This window comes from Glossina fuscipes, unplaced genomic scaffold, assembly GCF_014805625.2.
Source record: "Glossina fuscipes isolate IAEA_lab_2018 unplaced genomic scaffold, Yale_Gfus_2 61646, whole genome shotgun sequence".
In the NCBI taxonomy this organism is placed as follows: Eukaryota; Metazoa; Arthropoda; class Insecta; order Diptera; family Glossinidae; genus Glossina; species Glossina fuscipes.
Genome location: NW_024003855.1, coordinates 747028 through 765997, shown reverse-complemented (window position 1 = coordinate 765997; position 18970 = coordinate 747028).

Here is an 18970-nt window from a genome sequence, read left to right as displayed (position 1 = left end):
AATGGAAGAGTAGTGTTGATGATGGTATTGTAAATTTCCTTCTGCAATTTTCTCTTTAACTTTTCTTCCAATGTATCTTTGAAGATCCAACTTTTCCATGACATCCTCCATAATTTCCATGACATCCTAAATAATTTTAATTTTTCCGTCGGGTGTAGTAAATATATTCCTTAATTTGTTGATGGTGCTCCATCTCGAAGTCGAAGGGTTCCGAGTAGCTTGTAATACAGACAAACTGTCGGTAACAATGACGGTTTTGAGTTTGTTTTTATGGGCAAGGTTGGCAGCGTGAAGGATAGCTCTGGCTTCGGTTGTAAAAGTTGAAGTACTTTCGTGAAATATGTGGTTGAGAAGCACCCGTCCTGTAGCATCTACCACCGCACAAGCAGGAGGCAGACCAGGAGATTTTGAGCCGTCTGTGTACAAAAGATTCCAACCAGTACTGTCCACTACTTGGGTTTATTCAGCTATTAGATTCCTGAAGACGTAATTTGGAGTATCTTCTTTCTTGTGCATAGACAGTGAGATGTCAAAAGAGAAGTCTTTCAAAATCCAGGGAGGTTTACCACCAAAAGAGGGGGAAATTTTTAAGGGAATGTTCAATTCCTTTGTGATGCACAAACAATGGTCAGTTGCAGATGGTGACTTTCGAATTTTCTCCGCAATAATAATCTTTCTTACGTCCTCACCGAGAATGGATTTGTTTGAATTAAGAAGCTTAGGGACTATTTTAGCTTTTAACTCATACAGTCTCGTTTCTAAAGTTGGGAGACCAGTTTCAATTATAATATTATTTATGGGCGTCGTCCGAAAAGCATAACAACTTGCTCTGACGGCTTGGTGATAAACCGGTTTAAGGCTGTTGATACTAGATTTCCAGCTATTGCCATAAATTATCAAAGCATAGTCAATCTTGCTAAACACAAGCATTTTGGTAAGATAAGCAAAAGTGTTAATATGCGCATGGGTTCTCCAAGCAACGTACCGAAGACAGTGTGCTTTCCAACGATAATTGTTAGAAAACTTGAGCCCGAGAACATGGAGCGTGTCCACATTTAGTACTGGTAAGTCGTTAATATGCATCAGTAGATTTCCTGCATCGCACATTTGTTGTGCATTTTTTTTGATTTTTGTATAGAAATTTTAGCTCCTGACGAGTTTGCCCATGTGGAGATCTCACATGCAGTAGATTCGAGGATGTTGATTGCTTTCGTGTTGTCTTTTTCTTTTGTAAAAATGTGTACATCGTCCGCGTAGAGACAATGTTCCACTCTTGGTACACGGCAAAGAATTTCGCTAATTTCGTTGAAAGCGATCTGGAAAAGCGTGACAGAGAGAGCAGATCCTTGCGGAATGCCATTCTTTAGCGGAAAGGAATCAGAAAGATGATTGTTGATTCTAACTTTGAACCGCCGATGCGACATGAATGATTTGATGTAGTTGAAGAATTTGGGTCCAACATTCCATGATTTCAAGAGTCTTAAGATAACATGAAAACCAACTCTGTCAAATGCTTTTTCGAAATCAATTGAGAGAATTGTTACGTGATTTCGTCCGGAAATTGCTTTGCTTGTGAAATAATCAATATGTAACAGAGCGCCGATGCACCCTCTACCCCGCTTAAAACTAACTTGTTGCTTTGTTATCAGGTTCTTGGACTCAAGAAAACAAGATAATCTAGATGCCATAAACTTCTCTAATACCTTAGAGAGGCAAGATAAAAGAGAAATTGGGCGATAATCTGATGCGATGGAAACATTTTTAGACTTTGGAATTGGAACAACTGCTGCCAGTTTCCACATGTAGGGTATATGGCCAGTCAAAAAAACTGTATTATATAGGTCCAGCAATTTCTGTTTACTTGAATTAGACAGCGCACTGATCATTTGGTAGGAGATGCGGTCTAGACCAGGTGTTTTCCTCTTCGATTTGGAGAGACAACTTTCAAGTTCTAAGGTAGACATGCAATATTCCACGAACGTGGCACATCTGTCAATACAATTTGAAAGAGAAATTGGAGTCCTTTTATTTTCGATGAAAGCAATGGAAAAGTTGCTGTCAGAGGAGTATTCGCATCACATTTGTCCAAAGTAATTAGAAATATCATGTGCGTCAGTTATAGTTCCATTAGGAGTGCAGATGCCAGAAATTTCGTTCAGGTTTGAAATCCCATTGAGTCTATTGATTTTGTTCCAGACAACTTTCATTGATGTATTTCTGTGAATTCTTTCCGAAAAAAGTTCGAAACTAAGTCCCTTTGATTTTCGTAATTCCTTCCTGAATAGAGCTTTGGCCTTTTTGTATAATAACAAATGATCATGATCAGGACATCTCTTAAAGCTGTGCCATAGATCCATTTTATTTTTCCTAAAAAGCGAAAGCGTGTTGTTCCACCAAGGAACCGTAGCTCGTTTAAAAGAGCTGTTGGATTGAGAAATAGAAAGATAAGCAGCCGTACGAATCGCTTTAGACATAATATCAGCATCATGGTTGCAGTTCCCCTTAAATGGTTTTTAACTCAAAGATGACTCGGTCTGTTTAGAGTAGTTGATCCAATCCGCTTTATCTAGGAGGAATTTGGCCTGTTTTGCTGGACAGAAGACTTTGAAAGTTTAAGAGCAATTATGATTGGAAAGTGATCACTTATATGTAGATCATGAGACCAGTAAACCAAAGGAAGAAGTGGGAGAGCAACATGCTAAATCAATATGAGAAAAGGTATAATGAGTGGAAAAGTGCGTTGATTTTCCATTATTTAAAATGCGGAGATTGCTTTGAATGAAGGCCTTTTCTAAAACTGTACGACGACTGTTGTTCACTGTTGAACCCCAGATGGTATTCCAGTTATTAAAGTCGCCGCAAATAATTAATGGGGTGAAAGTACAGAGCATAAATTGTAGAGTTCTAGTTGTGAAAACGATTGCGAAGGTGGGATATAGACCGAAAGCACTGTAAATTTTATGTTTAAGATTCTTTGTACCGCTAAGGCTTGTATTTTTGAGCTTAAATTTATGCGTTTGTGAAGTATACTTGATTTTATAAAAACACCAATTTCTTGTTTGGAGTATAAATTTTGGTCAACATTCGTGAAGTATCCAGTATATGATTTGGGTGGAATAGGATTAAAAGAGCTTCTACAATGGGTCTCTTAAAGCGATATAAAGGTTGGACTAAAATCACTTATGAGAGTACGGAGTTCATCAAAATTATTAACAAGTCCCTTAATGTTCCATTGTAGAACTTTAAAAACTTTATTTAATTGTAGTGACATGGTAACGGAGTGGTAGGTGGGTTAAGTTTAGATGTCAGCGTGTCCGTCGAAAAGGTCGCTGTTTGAGTAGGACATATTTAAGTTTGTTTCGTACAGTTTATTTAAACGATTCATGGTCAGGGGTTATACAAAACTACTTGGTTGGCAGGAGTCGACCAAACGCTTCGTCAGGTCGTACCAACTGATTAATTGTTTCTTCCAGCGCTTGGAACTGGAAGAAACGCTAATAGAACAAAAATGATCAATGTGTAAACAGCAATGATAAAGTTTTATTGGAAAAAACGTGAATTATAAATTACAATTTCTATAAACTAATGCAGAATTTTTCTGCAATGAATAAATATTATAAAATGATGCACCTGCATTTTTGTGTTTGTTTACTACAGAAATATGAACAGCTTGAAGTGTGTCACGAAAATACAACATACGTAAATTAATATAAACAACGACGACACACTATGGTCAGTTATGTTAAAAAAGACCAATACAGAAACATGAGTATGCATATGCAAGTGCATGAACAATGTTATGTTAATGAGTGCACATTCAACCATGCATGAATGTGCAAAGCAAGAGTAAAATATTAAGTGAAAGTATATATTTAAATTAAAACAAATATAAAACTAAACAAAATACGAGTAAACTGAAGTATATATTTAAACTAAACAGTCGTTTTAGGAATTTTGCGTGAATAATTTGTTCTTATCAGCAGAATAATCTGTATTTAGGTGGTTGCGTATATATGAGGTGCAACGAGTGGGCACACGTGAATAATTTGAAATTGACGGTTGATTGAGGGATGAAATATTAAATTAATTACAGCTTGTAATATGTTGAGTAGAGTTGAGAACTGGTGCTTCTGAGGGATTTAGTTTATTAGATTTTGGCATATGTATTGTTGTTTTAATTTTTTCAATATTTGCTGTTGTTTTGATTTTTTCAATATTATCTTTGGCGGGAATGGGATTGATTTGGCACTATAAATTTGGTTGATAATAGAACAGGTTTTTCATTGGAAGCAGTTGGAGTTTATTAGGCAGGATTTGCGAAGTGACAACAGCGTAGGTATTGCTTTTGCTAGTTCTTTGGGTTCCAGGTGGATTAATTTCCCGGTATTTGCGTCGCGCTTCACCCATGCTACAGTAATATTCTGTTTTGATTTTTTTCTGTTTTGAATTTCACGCATTTGTATAAAACGTGGACATTGTTTGTCTAACGCTGAGTGTTGATCATTGCAATTTATGCAGAAACTACGGGTACAGTTTTCAGCATGTGGAGGATGACCACAGTTAGCACAAGATGCAGCACTAGTGCATCTTTTTGCCGTATGACCCAGGCGTTGGCAACTTTTACACCTCATAGGATTTGGGATGTATAGTTATATTTTACATTTATACCACGCCACATCAACTGTTCGCGGTAACCGATAGCGATCAAAAGTTAAAATAATCCTTCCTGTAGGAGAGCGTGTTTTTCCGTCATCATTCAGTTTGGTGAATTTATATACTTCAGTCACTCCTTGATTGCCCATTTCGCGCACAATTTCATCTTCCGGTACATGCTTTAAGCAAGGGGCATAAATTACGCCTTTAACCGAGTTCAGTTTGTCATGTAGTTTAGCGGACATAGCACATAAATTAGCTAATGATTTCGCTTTTATGAGCTTTTCGGTTGCGCTCGGGTTCCCAGCGAGGACAAGAAAATTCCCATCGCGTAAAATCGATATAGAGTCTATATATGTTGAAATGCTATATAGTGCTTTTTAAACAGCGAAAGGGCTGATTTGCGAAATTGTTATGGAGGGATCAGTTGGAGAAATCACAACATATTTTTTGTCAATAGGAATGATGCTACTGGTTGACAACACCGGAAAGTCGGAATTTTTATTTTTTTTTCTTTGGGGGATACGTCTGCTAATAGATGAAATCTATTTGAGTTTTTATCTGGTGGCCCCAGGGCCATCACGCCTTATGGTGGTCTATTGTTTAGTAAATTGGGAAATAACCACTCACTTGAAAAGGGTTGGGAACTGCTGAGGATAATGGCAATTGTTTTCAATATTTTATTTTTCTTTCATGTTTTTTGTTTTTTTGCCTTTTTTATTATACAACAAAACAACAAACAAAAGCAAATATCGTATCTGCGTCAATCATTTTTTGCAAAACCACAAAAAATACACGAGTTAAACACACAAAAACACCAAAAATAATTAAAAATTCGCAGACGAAAAACAGAGCACGCACCACTCAGAACAAAAGTCGATGTCGATTACAAGATATAACCACATGTTAGAATCATAACTCTTTGCAAATTTATTTTTGATTATATCCTTTCATTTCGTGACGTCAGTAGATAATACTATCGATAATGATTATTCTCTTTCCCTAACATATAGAACTTTTCGTCATATTTCGTCTGAAAATTTGGCATTCCCCAGTAAAAAATATGTGTACTTTCTAGAGAGCTGTATACTCCCTCCTCGATGTAGACCCAAACGTAAAATCTACGATTTAGTTTACAAGGTATTGAGGGTTATAAACCGGCCCCTGAAATTAAAGGTGAAACCATCCGAATAAGGAAAGAATCAAGCGTATGTAATATTCTACATACTATTCCAGTTCGTCCGTTGGACCAAAACATATATATGAAGTGTTTACAGACCAATGATATGAAAGCAAGAGAATTGATTGTTGTTCTGCGTACATACAACATATTATTACAAGTGCGCATAGAGACGTCAGAAGCGTCCCTTAAGATTGTAAAATCAAAAATAATTAGTAAATACTAGTGTATAGGTAGCATTGCTTTGATTTTTAAAGTTCTTTTACTACTTTCTTATGGTACACTATTCGATTGCCAAGACGTGTATCCTGGTTTATTTTATTGCTCTTCATAGCTGACCTAGTTGGTATCGGATACAACAGATTTTATTTGTTTTATATACTTTTTAATACGTTTATTATTTCGTAATGATCGGTTGTCCTAAGAGTTCCTTTTACTTCACAACTTTTAAGTTTTTCCCTTGTAATTTTATTTGTATTAGAATAATTTCGAATACACCCATTGTACACGAGTAAGCACTATAGTGCTCAGAACGGGTTATAGTTGGAGAGGGATGAAAAGAGGGAGTAATATTTGTGTACGTTTGATTTAAAAGTAAAAACATCAGACATATACATGAGAAAAACTTCTGCTGATAGATCGTCCCAAAGGCGAGCAGTTTAATTAAACAACGACGAGTAACGGTGTGTCATACAATGTGGGGGACATTCTAGCATGAGTGGGTGGGAACCTTAAGAAAATTTTGTGGTCCTAGTAAAGGATTTAATTGGTGGATAAATCCTTTTCATCTCTATAGAACACTCACCCTGGATGTACCTATATATAAGGAGCACACAGTCGATACTGTACAGTTGGCTACGGCCAGTGAGAATTTTGGACACACTTTCGTCATCCATGAGCACCTAAATCTTCTGCAGTATGTGGAGTCCAAACAAGGCTTATGGGCTCTCGCCCACACATCCAAGTTATACTTTACTTTTAGCCTTATATGGGCATTGTAAATGGTACGGCGGTCGATTGCACTAATGGACTTCTAAAACATGAGGCGTTGCAGATTTTTTGACATTGGCACCATTAAACGAGAGGGCTTGCTCTCAATTCTGGTATGCGTTAAAGGGAAGCATTGTGTTTTGGTGGCTTCAAAATTTATTTATTAGCTTGACCCCCTACTGCTATTATGCCCACCTCTGAAGGATGAAACGTATGGAACGCCTAAGTGATTAAATTTTATTTTTTTTACTTTTTTGAAATTTTATGCTTATTTGTCATAACGATCAAAGGGAACCATTGACACATAGTACTGCCCTCTGCGAATGACTACTAGGGTTTTCTGTCACGCATGATTGATGATCATCCATTGATGATCACCAGAAAGAGAAAGTACAGACTTTTGTCGTGAATCTATATTTATATGGAATTTCTACGTGAGTTGTAGCTTATTATCATAATTTGAAAAGATTACGTGATGACCTAATGAGTGTGGTAGCACACTTGTTTAGGACTATGGTAGTGACGCCTGGAGTTTTGCGAGTATTAAGCCTGTCAACAACCTTTTTAACTGGACTCGTTTGAAAGAATATGGTGCACATCAAACATATTACTCTTTCGAGTAGAGACAGCGGCTGATCGGTATGTAATATGTGGGAGTTTTAAGCATATATTTCAGCCAACACACTAGCTTCATCAGCCGGTCTGGCTGCTATTTGGTGCGCCAAGAATTTCGCCTATTGTGCAGAGTTTTTTTGCGGTATAGTACTTGGTTGCTTATATTCCTAGATTGTTTGCGAAGCAGATTAGTTTGGTCGTTTGGGTTAAAACTCTAAACGCTTCTTTTCTGGACCTGGAAGTCTGACTGAACCTTATCTTGTAGCTTGATCGAAGTTGTTTTTTTAAATTGAATGCAAATTCGCATTTCATGTTTAGAAAGCTTTGTATCACATCTACCGCGTCATTGACGTTATTATTTAAGAAATATAATTTCTAGTTAAAGCGCCAGGAAAAGTTGTTGACCACGGTCCAATTTTCATAACCATATTTAGAAATTTCATGTTTCGAGACTGGTTAAGAAATGTGCGGAAGATTAGCACCGAGTTTCCGGGAAGTGCAAGGATCTTTTTTTGCGGATACAAAATAAGAAAAAGATCTGGTTGTGTTTTATTGCGACTCTTCAACGTTCGGAATGTGCGTTGGCTCATTTATAAATTGCCCTAAGAAGATTTCATTGGCCATAATTGCGGAGTTATATGGGTTGAATGGCGAAGCTAATTTCTAGACATTTAAATCGTTAGCAACCACTATTCCGCTGTCGAGATAATTGTTAAGAATAGAGGATATTGTGTAGGATAAAGTGTCAAAGCTGCTAGAGGAAACTGGTCTAATGGCATTTGGGATTCCACAAACAAGCCCGAAATGCAACGTGTGTGCCCAGAATTTCACCTATAAACACGTGAGTTCTGGATGTTAAATGCTGTAATGTTACTTGCACTAGAATGTATTATGCCTCTTCGTGACATGATATTTTGAATAATTTGATACCCAGTTAAAAAAAAATCTTGTGAATCATTGCTTTCATTTATGAATTGATTTTTTTACTGCTTTGCTGCTATTGATTTGTTATACTATTTTGTGTTTGGATCTTTTCTTGTATCTACCGCTATGGGCGATGCTGTTGTTCTTGTTGTCATTGGCACTATTTTGCTTCAAGTTGTTGTGGTGATCAGACCTTTCTTTAACGTTTTAATATTTCTTATTCGTTCCGAACGACTATTATCATATTTACTTTTCCACGTTTCCCTATCGCGAGTTTCTGTAAAAGAATACGTGGCGACTGTTATAGCAGCCAGCCTCGGTCTACAAGTCCACTTGTCCGCCCCTAATCGTTTCACGTCGCAAGAGAGAGTATCCTTCAGTCATTCAGGGGATGACGGCGAACCCACACCCATCACCCCCTATCCGTAGAGTTCAAGAAAACTCTAAAATAAAAGTCAACTAGTTATGTCCGTGATCACTTACCCTTGGCTGCTACCACACTACTGAACGGCTGAGCGTGGTGCGACACGCTCTTTTATAGTTGCGTTCACCATCGCTGTCCCGTTACATGCATGTTTTAGACAATACTCACTTACATATGCATTGTGACGATATTCTTATACATCTGTATGCTAACTTAGGTTTGATCGAACATATTTGCCTACATCTATGTTACAATCTCAGCTCTGATTTGTATAAAAATGCTTCTCTAATGTATATCTTAGCGCTAATACTACCTTACGTACCAACTCGTATGATCTTATTGCTAGTGTCGGCTCAGGTACTAAATCGTGTGTTTTGTCACCCGTTAAGCCTGTCTTCATATGATATGTACAAAGCATAATTTTACAAACCCTCCTTTTCCTATTGCCATGTTTTCCTTGTATGTATATTTTTATGTCTGTCTTATTGTTATTGTATGATTTTACAAACCGTTGAGCAAGGCTTCACGTGATATGCATCATATCCATAAGTTATCTTACTTTTCCTATCGCGATGTTTGTTTGTATGCCTATCCTTCTGTCTGTTTTATTAATATTGCTAATTTCAGTATGATTTTGTAAAATGCTAACCCAGGTACCAAATCGTGTGATTTGTTGGTATGTGAATGTTAGCCTCGCTATGACTTTTACAATCTGTAAGGACCGTCAGGTCTGTGGTCACAATAACTTTGCTTAGGCAAAAATTTATGCATATTGTTTGTATATGTTCTACTATATATATATTTATACATTTTATATATTTTATAAATTTTATACATTTGTATATCTTTTATGGTTGGGCACATTGTATATAATGAGTGGTGTATACAATTTCCTTTTTTTCCCTTTTATAAACATTGAATTGAACGATTGGTGCGGGAGAAGGATGATCTTATGATAATCAGTAAGAAAAAAAAGACATGTAAGGGACAAAACAGACTGACTACTTAGGGTCTACGGGTGGACATTTGTACGTACGGACTTGTTATCAGTAAGGAAGCAAAACGCTTCCTTACACTATTATTGTTATTGGGTTTGTGCTATGGCTAATTGCTAATGTTGTCGGTAGTCTTAACACTGCTGATTATATTGTTTCACTACTCTATTTTTATTTTTTTTAATTCGTTGTTAATTGACGGCTTTTCTGCTGCGATTCCCATTAGTGTCGCCATTGAGACTGCTGTTATTACAGTTATCATTATCTTCGTTATAGTAGTTTACTCTTGGTGGACCTTTTCGTTGTATTTTCTTGTATTTGAGACTTTTTCCAGTTGAGATCCGGTTGGGGACAGAGAGATTGTGCTTTATACCGTGCTTATAGGGTACAAGGCATCTTCTTGTTTCATTTTACTGTTTTTGTTTTAATAAGCAAATTGTAATAGTATTAAGTTGGTTGTGTGGAGTACGTAAAGAATGTTTATGTGTAGTGGAAAGATTCCCCATGAATCTTTCTTCACATGTGACCACAGTATTGTTGTGGAATACTTTCCTATTTTGCTCGGCTTCAGTCCGCCAACTACTTCTTTTAGTGCCAATACTGTGATCGGCTAGAAGCAGTCCTTAGCAATATATTAGGCGTTTGGAACGCCTTTTTGTTCTAAGCGAATAAAACGCTATATTGGATTGATTTATAAATTTTACATGGCTATTTATACTAAAATTAACAAAATACATTATGCTAGCGTAAGCATAAAATAATATTATAATTGTGACGGTTTATTTTAATTAGGCCGCCTAGCGTCGTATTGCATTACGAACTGCAATTCTCAGCGAGTTGAAGTGTGACATAATTTTTCTTTTCTTCTTGCAAATAAATTGTGCTAACTTCGCATAATTTTGTCACACTTCAAAGTGGATGTATAAAAATGATATGCGATCATAATACAAAATATAATAGTATCAGGATTTAGTTTTCGCTTTCTGTTTTGTAACTATTGGTGTTTCACAACGGTATTTAGCTGAAACTTATATAGAGTGAAAAACTTCTTATGCATTCATTTGCACGTTAATCGCTAAGATTGCTTTAATATTGAATTTAGTGATTACCATTCCCTCACGTTCTTTATGCGTCTTCTCTAAGAATCAAAACACTACTACCTTCCACTAGCTTTTTTTCCTTACTAATACCCATAATTACCCACTACTTCTCTTATATCACTGGAAGTGAATTTCGAGTCTATTGTCAACAATAGTTGTTTACTGCTTCAAGCAGGATGCTCTTAGCCTACAAATGGCCTCCTTGAATTGTCAGAGTGTGAGGCCTTTTAATAGATGCGCTAAACTTGATGAACTGGAGAGTCTTTTTCATGGATTCGACATTTTTCTATTGGACGAGTTTGACTGAAAGAACCGTACATACTTTTACGCAATTTAATTAAAAAATTCGAGTTACAGAAGGGTGGATTTGTGAGCCTCCCTTTGTTAAGCGTTCGAAACAATAAGCTCATTGTTGCTGTTGTCGACTTTCCTAGAGGCGTTGGAGTCTGCTTGGACAGAAGCTATGGCATACTTTAGCGATAACATTTTTACAGCCGCAGATTTTAATAGCCATTTATTCGTCAAATCTATAAAAATTATTACTATTAATAGTCACTTATTAGTCAAATCTATAAATATTAGAGCAAATTGTTCAATAAATGGCCTTTCATGTAGACATAACTGCCTTCGGACTCATTTCAATGTTTAGCAATAAAATATTTAACTTTTTGATTACTTTCACATAAGTGAAAATTTTGCGTATGGCCGGTATGGTTAGGCGGCAGTATTTGATATTTTATCGCTCGATGTGAAAATCAAAAGGGTTGAACAGGTCTTGCACTACAAAAATTTTAAGAAAGCTTACGCTGATTATCTCTTAATATCCCACATGGAATTGACTTTATTCTCAGGAACTTCTCTAATTCAGTTTACTCTCAACTGGATATCCTGAACGGGATGTCAATCAAATTTGTCGGTATGATCTATTCTATACATATCAAACAATCTAGTACGTGCTATTAACAGTATCCTCACGACTCCTGTATATCCTGCGGGGTATAAAATTGCCCTTCTTACACCTATCTCAATACAGTGTTCGTCTTTCGCACATAACTTTCTTCGATCGAGCAGCATTCTATCCTGGCAATTGAATCGAACTTGGGTGATAATAATTCTCTGCACGATGTTCAACTGTAAACAAATTACTTACACTCAGCGCTTTATCGGATTGCTTAAATTGTAATCTTAGTCATTTCAATAGATGCAGAGATAAATGATAAATAATTACTATTAATTGAAGAATATAATGGGAAACGGGTGAGAAATGTTTATGATTGGTTTAATATAACCAATATTGTCCGCAGCGATTTGACGGATTTACTAGAGCAGCCACTCGAATGGTCCTTAATTTTCGCCTTAAGCAACAGCTGTCCTTAATCGACTAAAATATGAAATTTCCTCGAAAACTTCCGCTCCAGGCTTTGTCATCAGTTCGGACTTACCCTATTATCGGATTTTTACTATCGCCTTAACAGCATCCAGCATTTGTAGAAAGAAGTCGTTTCGGTTCCATTTTCTAAACTCTTCTTCAAGAATTGCTGCCCAGTTTCCGTTTCGAGAATATCAATATAGTCATTCAAGAAAATTATACCGAAAGACACTACGTCGATACTTGGCAATTGCTTTGTAGTGTTATAGATTTGGTTTGGGATTTAAGATGGACGTAAAATATCTAACTTCAATAAAGTCTTGCCTCTCTTAAATAAATGAGTTTTGATATATTTTATATTTTTTCTCACATTGAAACTTTCGGTTTTTGATTTTCTAACAATATTCGATCAAAAATTATCTGTAATTACAACTTTTACAAAGTTTTAAAAGAACATTTTCGTACATTTGTTCGGTACTTACAGAAATGTTAATGATATAAGCAACCGAGATGCAGTTAGCCATAACTTTTACTTCAGAGAGGTATAGTGCTTTTCCCATTTCCTCAAATAGAATATTCCCTCTATATATTAGGGTATTATTAATATACATTAATATACGGTATTATTAATATGCAATTATTATATATTATTATTTATTATACATTATTAAGTTTCGTTATTTATATTTATATTGTTACGAAAATCCCAAATGTCAGCTAAGTAATTTTCGTAATAATAAATTCCCTAAAGAAGAAAAAACCAAATGAGCATTCGCAGGCGCCTCATGCAGCTGCAGGCCGGTGAACACGATTAGCGGAAAAGCAGACAGGGAAAAGCTAAGTGCACATTCGCAGGCGCGTCATGCAGGTGCAAGCCGATGAAAACGATTAGAGGAAAAGCAGACTGGGATTAGAAATAAAACCATAAATTTAGGTATAGTAACATGCTTGTAAAAATGTACATAAATAGAATATTTGTGGAAGGGAGAGTTAGTCGGGCAAGAATATTTGAGCCGAGAGTAGGGCTAAAGTAAATTGTGAATAATCCTACACGTAAGAAATATAATTGTAAATAAATAGTCCTACGGTTGTGAAAGACAAAGTAGTAAAATAAAAGAACTTTGAAGTGTATTTCTCTTGATCAAAATATCCACGATCCAGTGATAGGGACTGTATCTTAGAAAAAGCGAATTTCATAACAATATTGTACATATCTAATTTTTCCTTAAGAACTTTTAATTTAAATTGACTATATTTTAGTTTGGGGAAAAAGAGATCCATTATTTTTATATGAACTTGAGGACTTTATTTAACATGCTTCGGATTGTCCGATTTGGGTCAAATATGCACCGTTTTGTTGTACGATTTGTTGCCATTTTAAAGGTAACTTCAAAATGCCTCTCTCATAGAAGTCCTGATCTCTATTTGCAAAAAACTCTAGTAGTCGATTTTCACAATCCTCCCTAGATTCCAATTTTTTATTATTAAAGAAATTTTGCAATGCAAGAAAAAGATGATAATCGCTTGGTGCCAAGTCCGGACTGTATGGCAGATGCATTAAAACTTCTCAACCAAGCTCCCGAAGTTTCTAGCGAGTCACTGTAGATGTGTGTGGCCTAGCGTTGCCCTGGTGGAACACGATACCTCTCCTGTTGTCCAATTCTGGCCGTTTCTGGTCAATCGCTATTTTCAAACGGTCCAGTTGTTGACAGTAGACATCAGAATTTAGCGTCTGGCCATATGGAAGCAACTCATAATAAATAATCCCCTTCCAGTCCCACCAAATGCATAGCAAAACCTTCCTGGCTGTTAGTCCTGGTTTGACCACCTTTTGAGGTGCTTCACCGCTCTTTGACCACGATCGTTTTTGCACAGGGTTATCGTATGTGATCCATTTCTCATCTCCAGTCACCATCCGTTTAAGAAATAGGTCTATCTCATTCCGTTTGGCCAAGGCTTCGCAGATGGAAATTCGATCCATCATGTTTTTTTCTGTTAATTGGTGTGGCACGCAAACATCGAGCTTCTTTTTGAGCCCAGCTTTGTGTAAATGGTTTAAAACTGTTTTATGGTCGATTTTTAGCTCCTGGGCGATGTTACGACTGCTAACATGCCGGTCAACTTCGATCATTTCTCCGATTTTATCGACATTTTCGACGACCGGCCTACCTGTGCGAGGTGCATCTTTAACATCAAAAATTCCTGAACGGAACCAAAATTGCACATAATTGGCTGTTACAATATCGGAACCATAAACACCATTCACAATTTTAGCCGCCTGGCTTGCATTTTCGCCTTTGTCAAAGAAAAACTGTAAAATGTACCGAATTTTCTCTTTGTTCACTTCCATTTTTAACACGCTGTAATTCACAACTGAATGCACCAAACAAAAAACAGCAAAAGAATTTTTTTACTGCAAAATGTCACTTTTCCAACGAGCATAAATCTGAAATTGTTTGATCAATACTTTACGAGAAATCTATCAGTGCAGCCATCTACCGAAAAAATAATGGCTTTCTTTTTCTCCAAGCTAATATTTCTTCCTTAATTTCACTTTTATACTTCAATTTTCTTAATGTGGTCATATAGTTTATTAATAATCCTATGTCGGTTGTTTGGTAGTAAATTGTTTATTTTGCTCTAAATTGTCGAACGATCTTCGTAGTTGGCACTATCCGTAATCCATTTCCAAGTCAATCTTATGAAGTCTAATAATCCTATTATTTTGATTATCTTTTCCAACTTAATGATCTTTGGTTGGTATTCATCTAAGTCAATTATATGTAATAATGTAAAGCATACTGCTCGTGCTTGTCTGGTATGAATCGGTAACACTTGTGATTTTTAAGTTAAAAATTGGTATTTCCCTGCTAGTTGTCGCATACAGGTATCTTAAATTTAAAATTAGTTTCTTATTTTATTTTAACATACAGCATTCCCGATTCTGTTATGATAGTTCTTTAACTTTTTCCTTACCGTATCAGAAATTCCATTTTAAAACTGTTCATTTATTGTGTTTTACGTAAATTTGGTTCCCTGGTAAGTAATGTTTCTCTTTCGTCTTTTCTTAGCAGTGGAGTGCTTTTTCGTTATTGATTACTGTTGTATTTTTAAGATTTTTCCTTTTATAACATACTTAAAAATTTATATTAAAACTTACAATGAAAGAGAGAAAATTTTATGCACGACACTGCTTGTTTTACGAAAAAAGAGAAATACCAAACGTGTGTAACTCCAACTGTGCATGTATTTATAATAAATAATATCATTTTGGGCATGTCTTGTCAATGTCTTGATGTGTTCAGCTGCTGTGACGATGATAGTGTTGTTATGATGAATTTAGTAAATTTTCCTAAGGCAGTTAGAAACGGATATCTTTCTCTGCGATGCTCCTGGCAGATTATGTACGTCTGCTGTTTGTTTAATTCTTATGTGTGAAAATTTTTAAAATATTATATTATGGATAGAAATGATTCCCATAATTGATTCCGTACTACACAGATTGCTTATAACATTTGGGTTAAGGTATTTTCTTAACATTTCGGTCAAGGCTTCTACTTCTAAAGAATTTATTTACTTCTTTTAAGGCAATCTAAAACAGTCAGTTATTATGTTTTTTGTAAAGGCTTGTTTTTCAACCTGTATGACTTTACGTTAATTTTGAAAAGAGCATTTATTGAAAAAAATTACAATATATGTTAATCAAAATATTTTCCATTATTTTCTAGAACATTTTACCATATTTCTGGCAACATCGCGATATCGTGTCGAAAGAACTTATATTGCTTTGACACCGATCGAATCACTGACCAATTTCCGCACTCCTTCAAATTTGCGAAGCTGCATGCCAGCCATGCCATCCCGCATCCATCTCAACAAGTGATATTCAGAAGTCGCCTTGTTCGGCCGCTTCTTGCAACTCGTAATACACTAGACCTTGCTGATCCCACCATCAGAATACCTAAATTTTATGGCAATGAATATTCCTCTTCAATGTCACTGTGAATAGTTCCCCTGTCCTATTCCATGGCTTCTTGCGTTTGGGGTTGTCGTACTGTATCCACTTTTCATCATCACAACATACTACCGAGAACAATTTTTTCTTTTGCTTAGAAAGCCATGAAACTCCGATGGTGAAACGGTTCGAAATGTCATCTACAATCAATTTGCGAGATAGCCGTTTTCCCTCCTTCTGGATGTTTTTTAATCATATGTAAACATGTAGAAATTTTTGATTTGTCAACTAAGCTATTCGAGAGTTGTTCGATAGTTTGAGCTGGTTTTTCGGTCAATAAGTCTTACAATGCATTACTTAACATTTTTGGCCTTGCAGGCTATTCTTTCACATTGACATCAAAATCACCACTTTTACAACGTCGAAATCAAAACCTACAATTGGCATAAGGCAGACCAGCATCACCAAAAGCTTATGAACATGTTTGGTGGGCTTCGGCAGCAGATTTCTTTAAATCAAACAAAAAAATAATGCACCTTGAAAATGCAATTTTGCGCGCTCCATGATTAGCGTCGACATACGTTGAATAAACCAATAATATTCGATGGAAAACTGTTACTTTAAGTAGAGAAATGGCTTTGTTTATAATTGCTTCCGTAGATCGATCAAATCTTAATTCGGAATCGACGACAACCACTAATTATTTAAAAGTGAAAGTGTTATCTACCAGGTAGTCACCAACATGTGGGGAACATGTCGCACCCCAAACAAACTTTTACATATTTGTGAACCTAGATCCTACTATTGCAATGAAAACTAACGAATAAAAAATGTAATATCATCGACATACGTTAGCGCTCTGTCGTTACAGACACAGGTATCATTAATAAATGGGACAAGTAAAAGGAAACCAGATTAATCCCTTGGGGTGATACGAATTTATCGTGAGGAAAAGCTGAAGTGAATAGCATAATTTAACTTTGAGCAGTAAGACAAGATATAAACTAAGTCACCGTTCTCCCCGAAAACCTACCAGTAGATTTCATTATAGAAACTAATAAACTGTGACTAACTCTGCCAAAAGCTTTCTATTAGTCGGTGTACATCCCACCAACTTTTTCTGTAGCAGTCAGTTGTAATGAATGTGTGGATATAGATAGTCCACTGAAAAACCTCTGATGCCAACAAAATAAAACAAATTGAATTACCTGAAAAATCATATTAGTAACTTAGCCAAAACGCCTAATTTTGCAATTACATTACAGTTTTCAATATTCTTTCAGTGATAATTCTCGTGCAGTGGTCGTCTTCAAAGTCACAGTCTCTGTAAGCTACTACTAAAGAATGTGACGGACACAGTGAAAGAACGTGTGTCAGGTTAATTGGGTGGTTTTCATTTTATTATTCTCTGTACATGTGTAAGAGTTCTCAAATGCAAGTTTTAGTAATATAATATGAAGGCATTGAAAGATAAAGATATCTTATATACTGTCTGGAAAGAGAGCTTTTATGGCAAAAAGAGAAAAAAAGGTCGCTTTCAGAAACCACAATATGAGGGAGAATATTAAAATTAATCGTGTACGATTAATTATCTAACATATAGTCAATGTTAGAATACGATCTTTCAAATAAACCTGCAAACAGCCCATTTATCTTAGACAGTTCGCTTCGGACGGTAAAGCTTCGGAGTTACCATAGATAAGCATGAGATAATCCTTTGCTTTACGCTTTGACTCAGCATATTTGTAAAATTTTCTAGGTTCATTACGCGTTTGGTTTTCTATATTCCGTACGTTGTATGTTGTGACATACAACATTAGCTTTTTAAATTTTTGTCTTCGACTATGACAAATAATCAGTTATTCTTCCATAATTTTGACATTGTTTAAACAATCTAAAATTTTTGTTTCTTATGATACATCGGTGTCTGTTGGAGATCGGGATAATACAAAAAAAAACCTTATGAATTATAATCAACGCTTCATGAAACTCTGCATTTTCGAAGTGCCATTCTCTAAAAAACATACGTCTAAGTGTACTTTTGTCGACCATAAATATCTTTGTTTAGCTGTCCACTGGTATTAGTGGTCACTGAAAAACAATGAAGGAAAGAAGAATGTATCCGAAATTGCAGAGCCTCGGCCTGATGTGGCAATTTGTCAACTGTTTTGGTTAAGTTCTGTACTGCGAATCCTTTTTTTGCAATAGTTCTTGCTTGTACAACATAGATTTAGCTGATTTAAGCAACACTTTAGATTAAAGGATAACGCTATGTCAATATAATTGAAGAATAAAGAAGGAATACCTGCATAGCTGCAAATATTTACAAATAAATAGAAAGAAAGCACGGATTTACTTCATTTATTAAGACCGGTTAACCAGTGGCACCAGTTGCCAACATTAGCGTGAAGGGAACGTCTACGGTAAACCTACGCCTCTACAGTGAAAAGAAGAATTGCTTTTGTGAAGATTCTGTACTGCGAATCCTCTTCGAACTGGAATATACTTATTTGGCATGCTGAACTTGCCATCTTGAAAACTTCACACTTTGAGTATAACCATTCGTGTACTAAATTAAGGTGACCCTATATTTTTCGCAAAACGTCAGAATTTGATTAGGTATCATGAAGAAAAATTGATTCTCTTCCATTTAATTACATAGTTTTAAAAAGATATGAAAATTTGCATAATTTATGATTGGCAATTATTAAACATTTAGTTTATGTGAACCTAAAATCTTTGTATCATGTCCTCATGTTACGCTA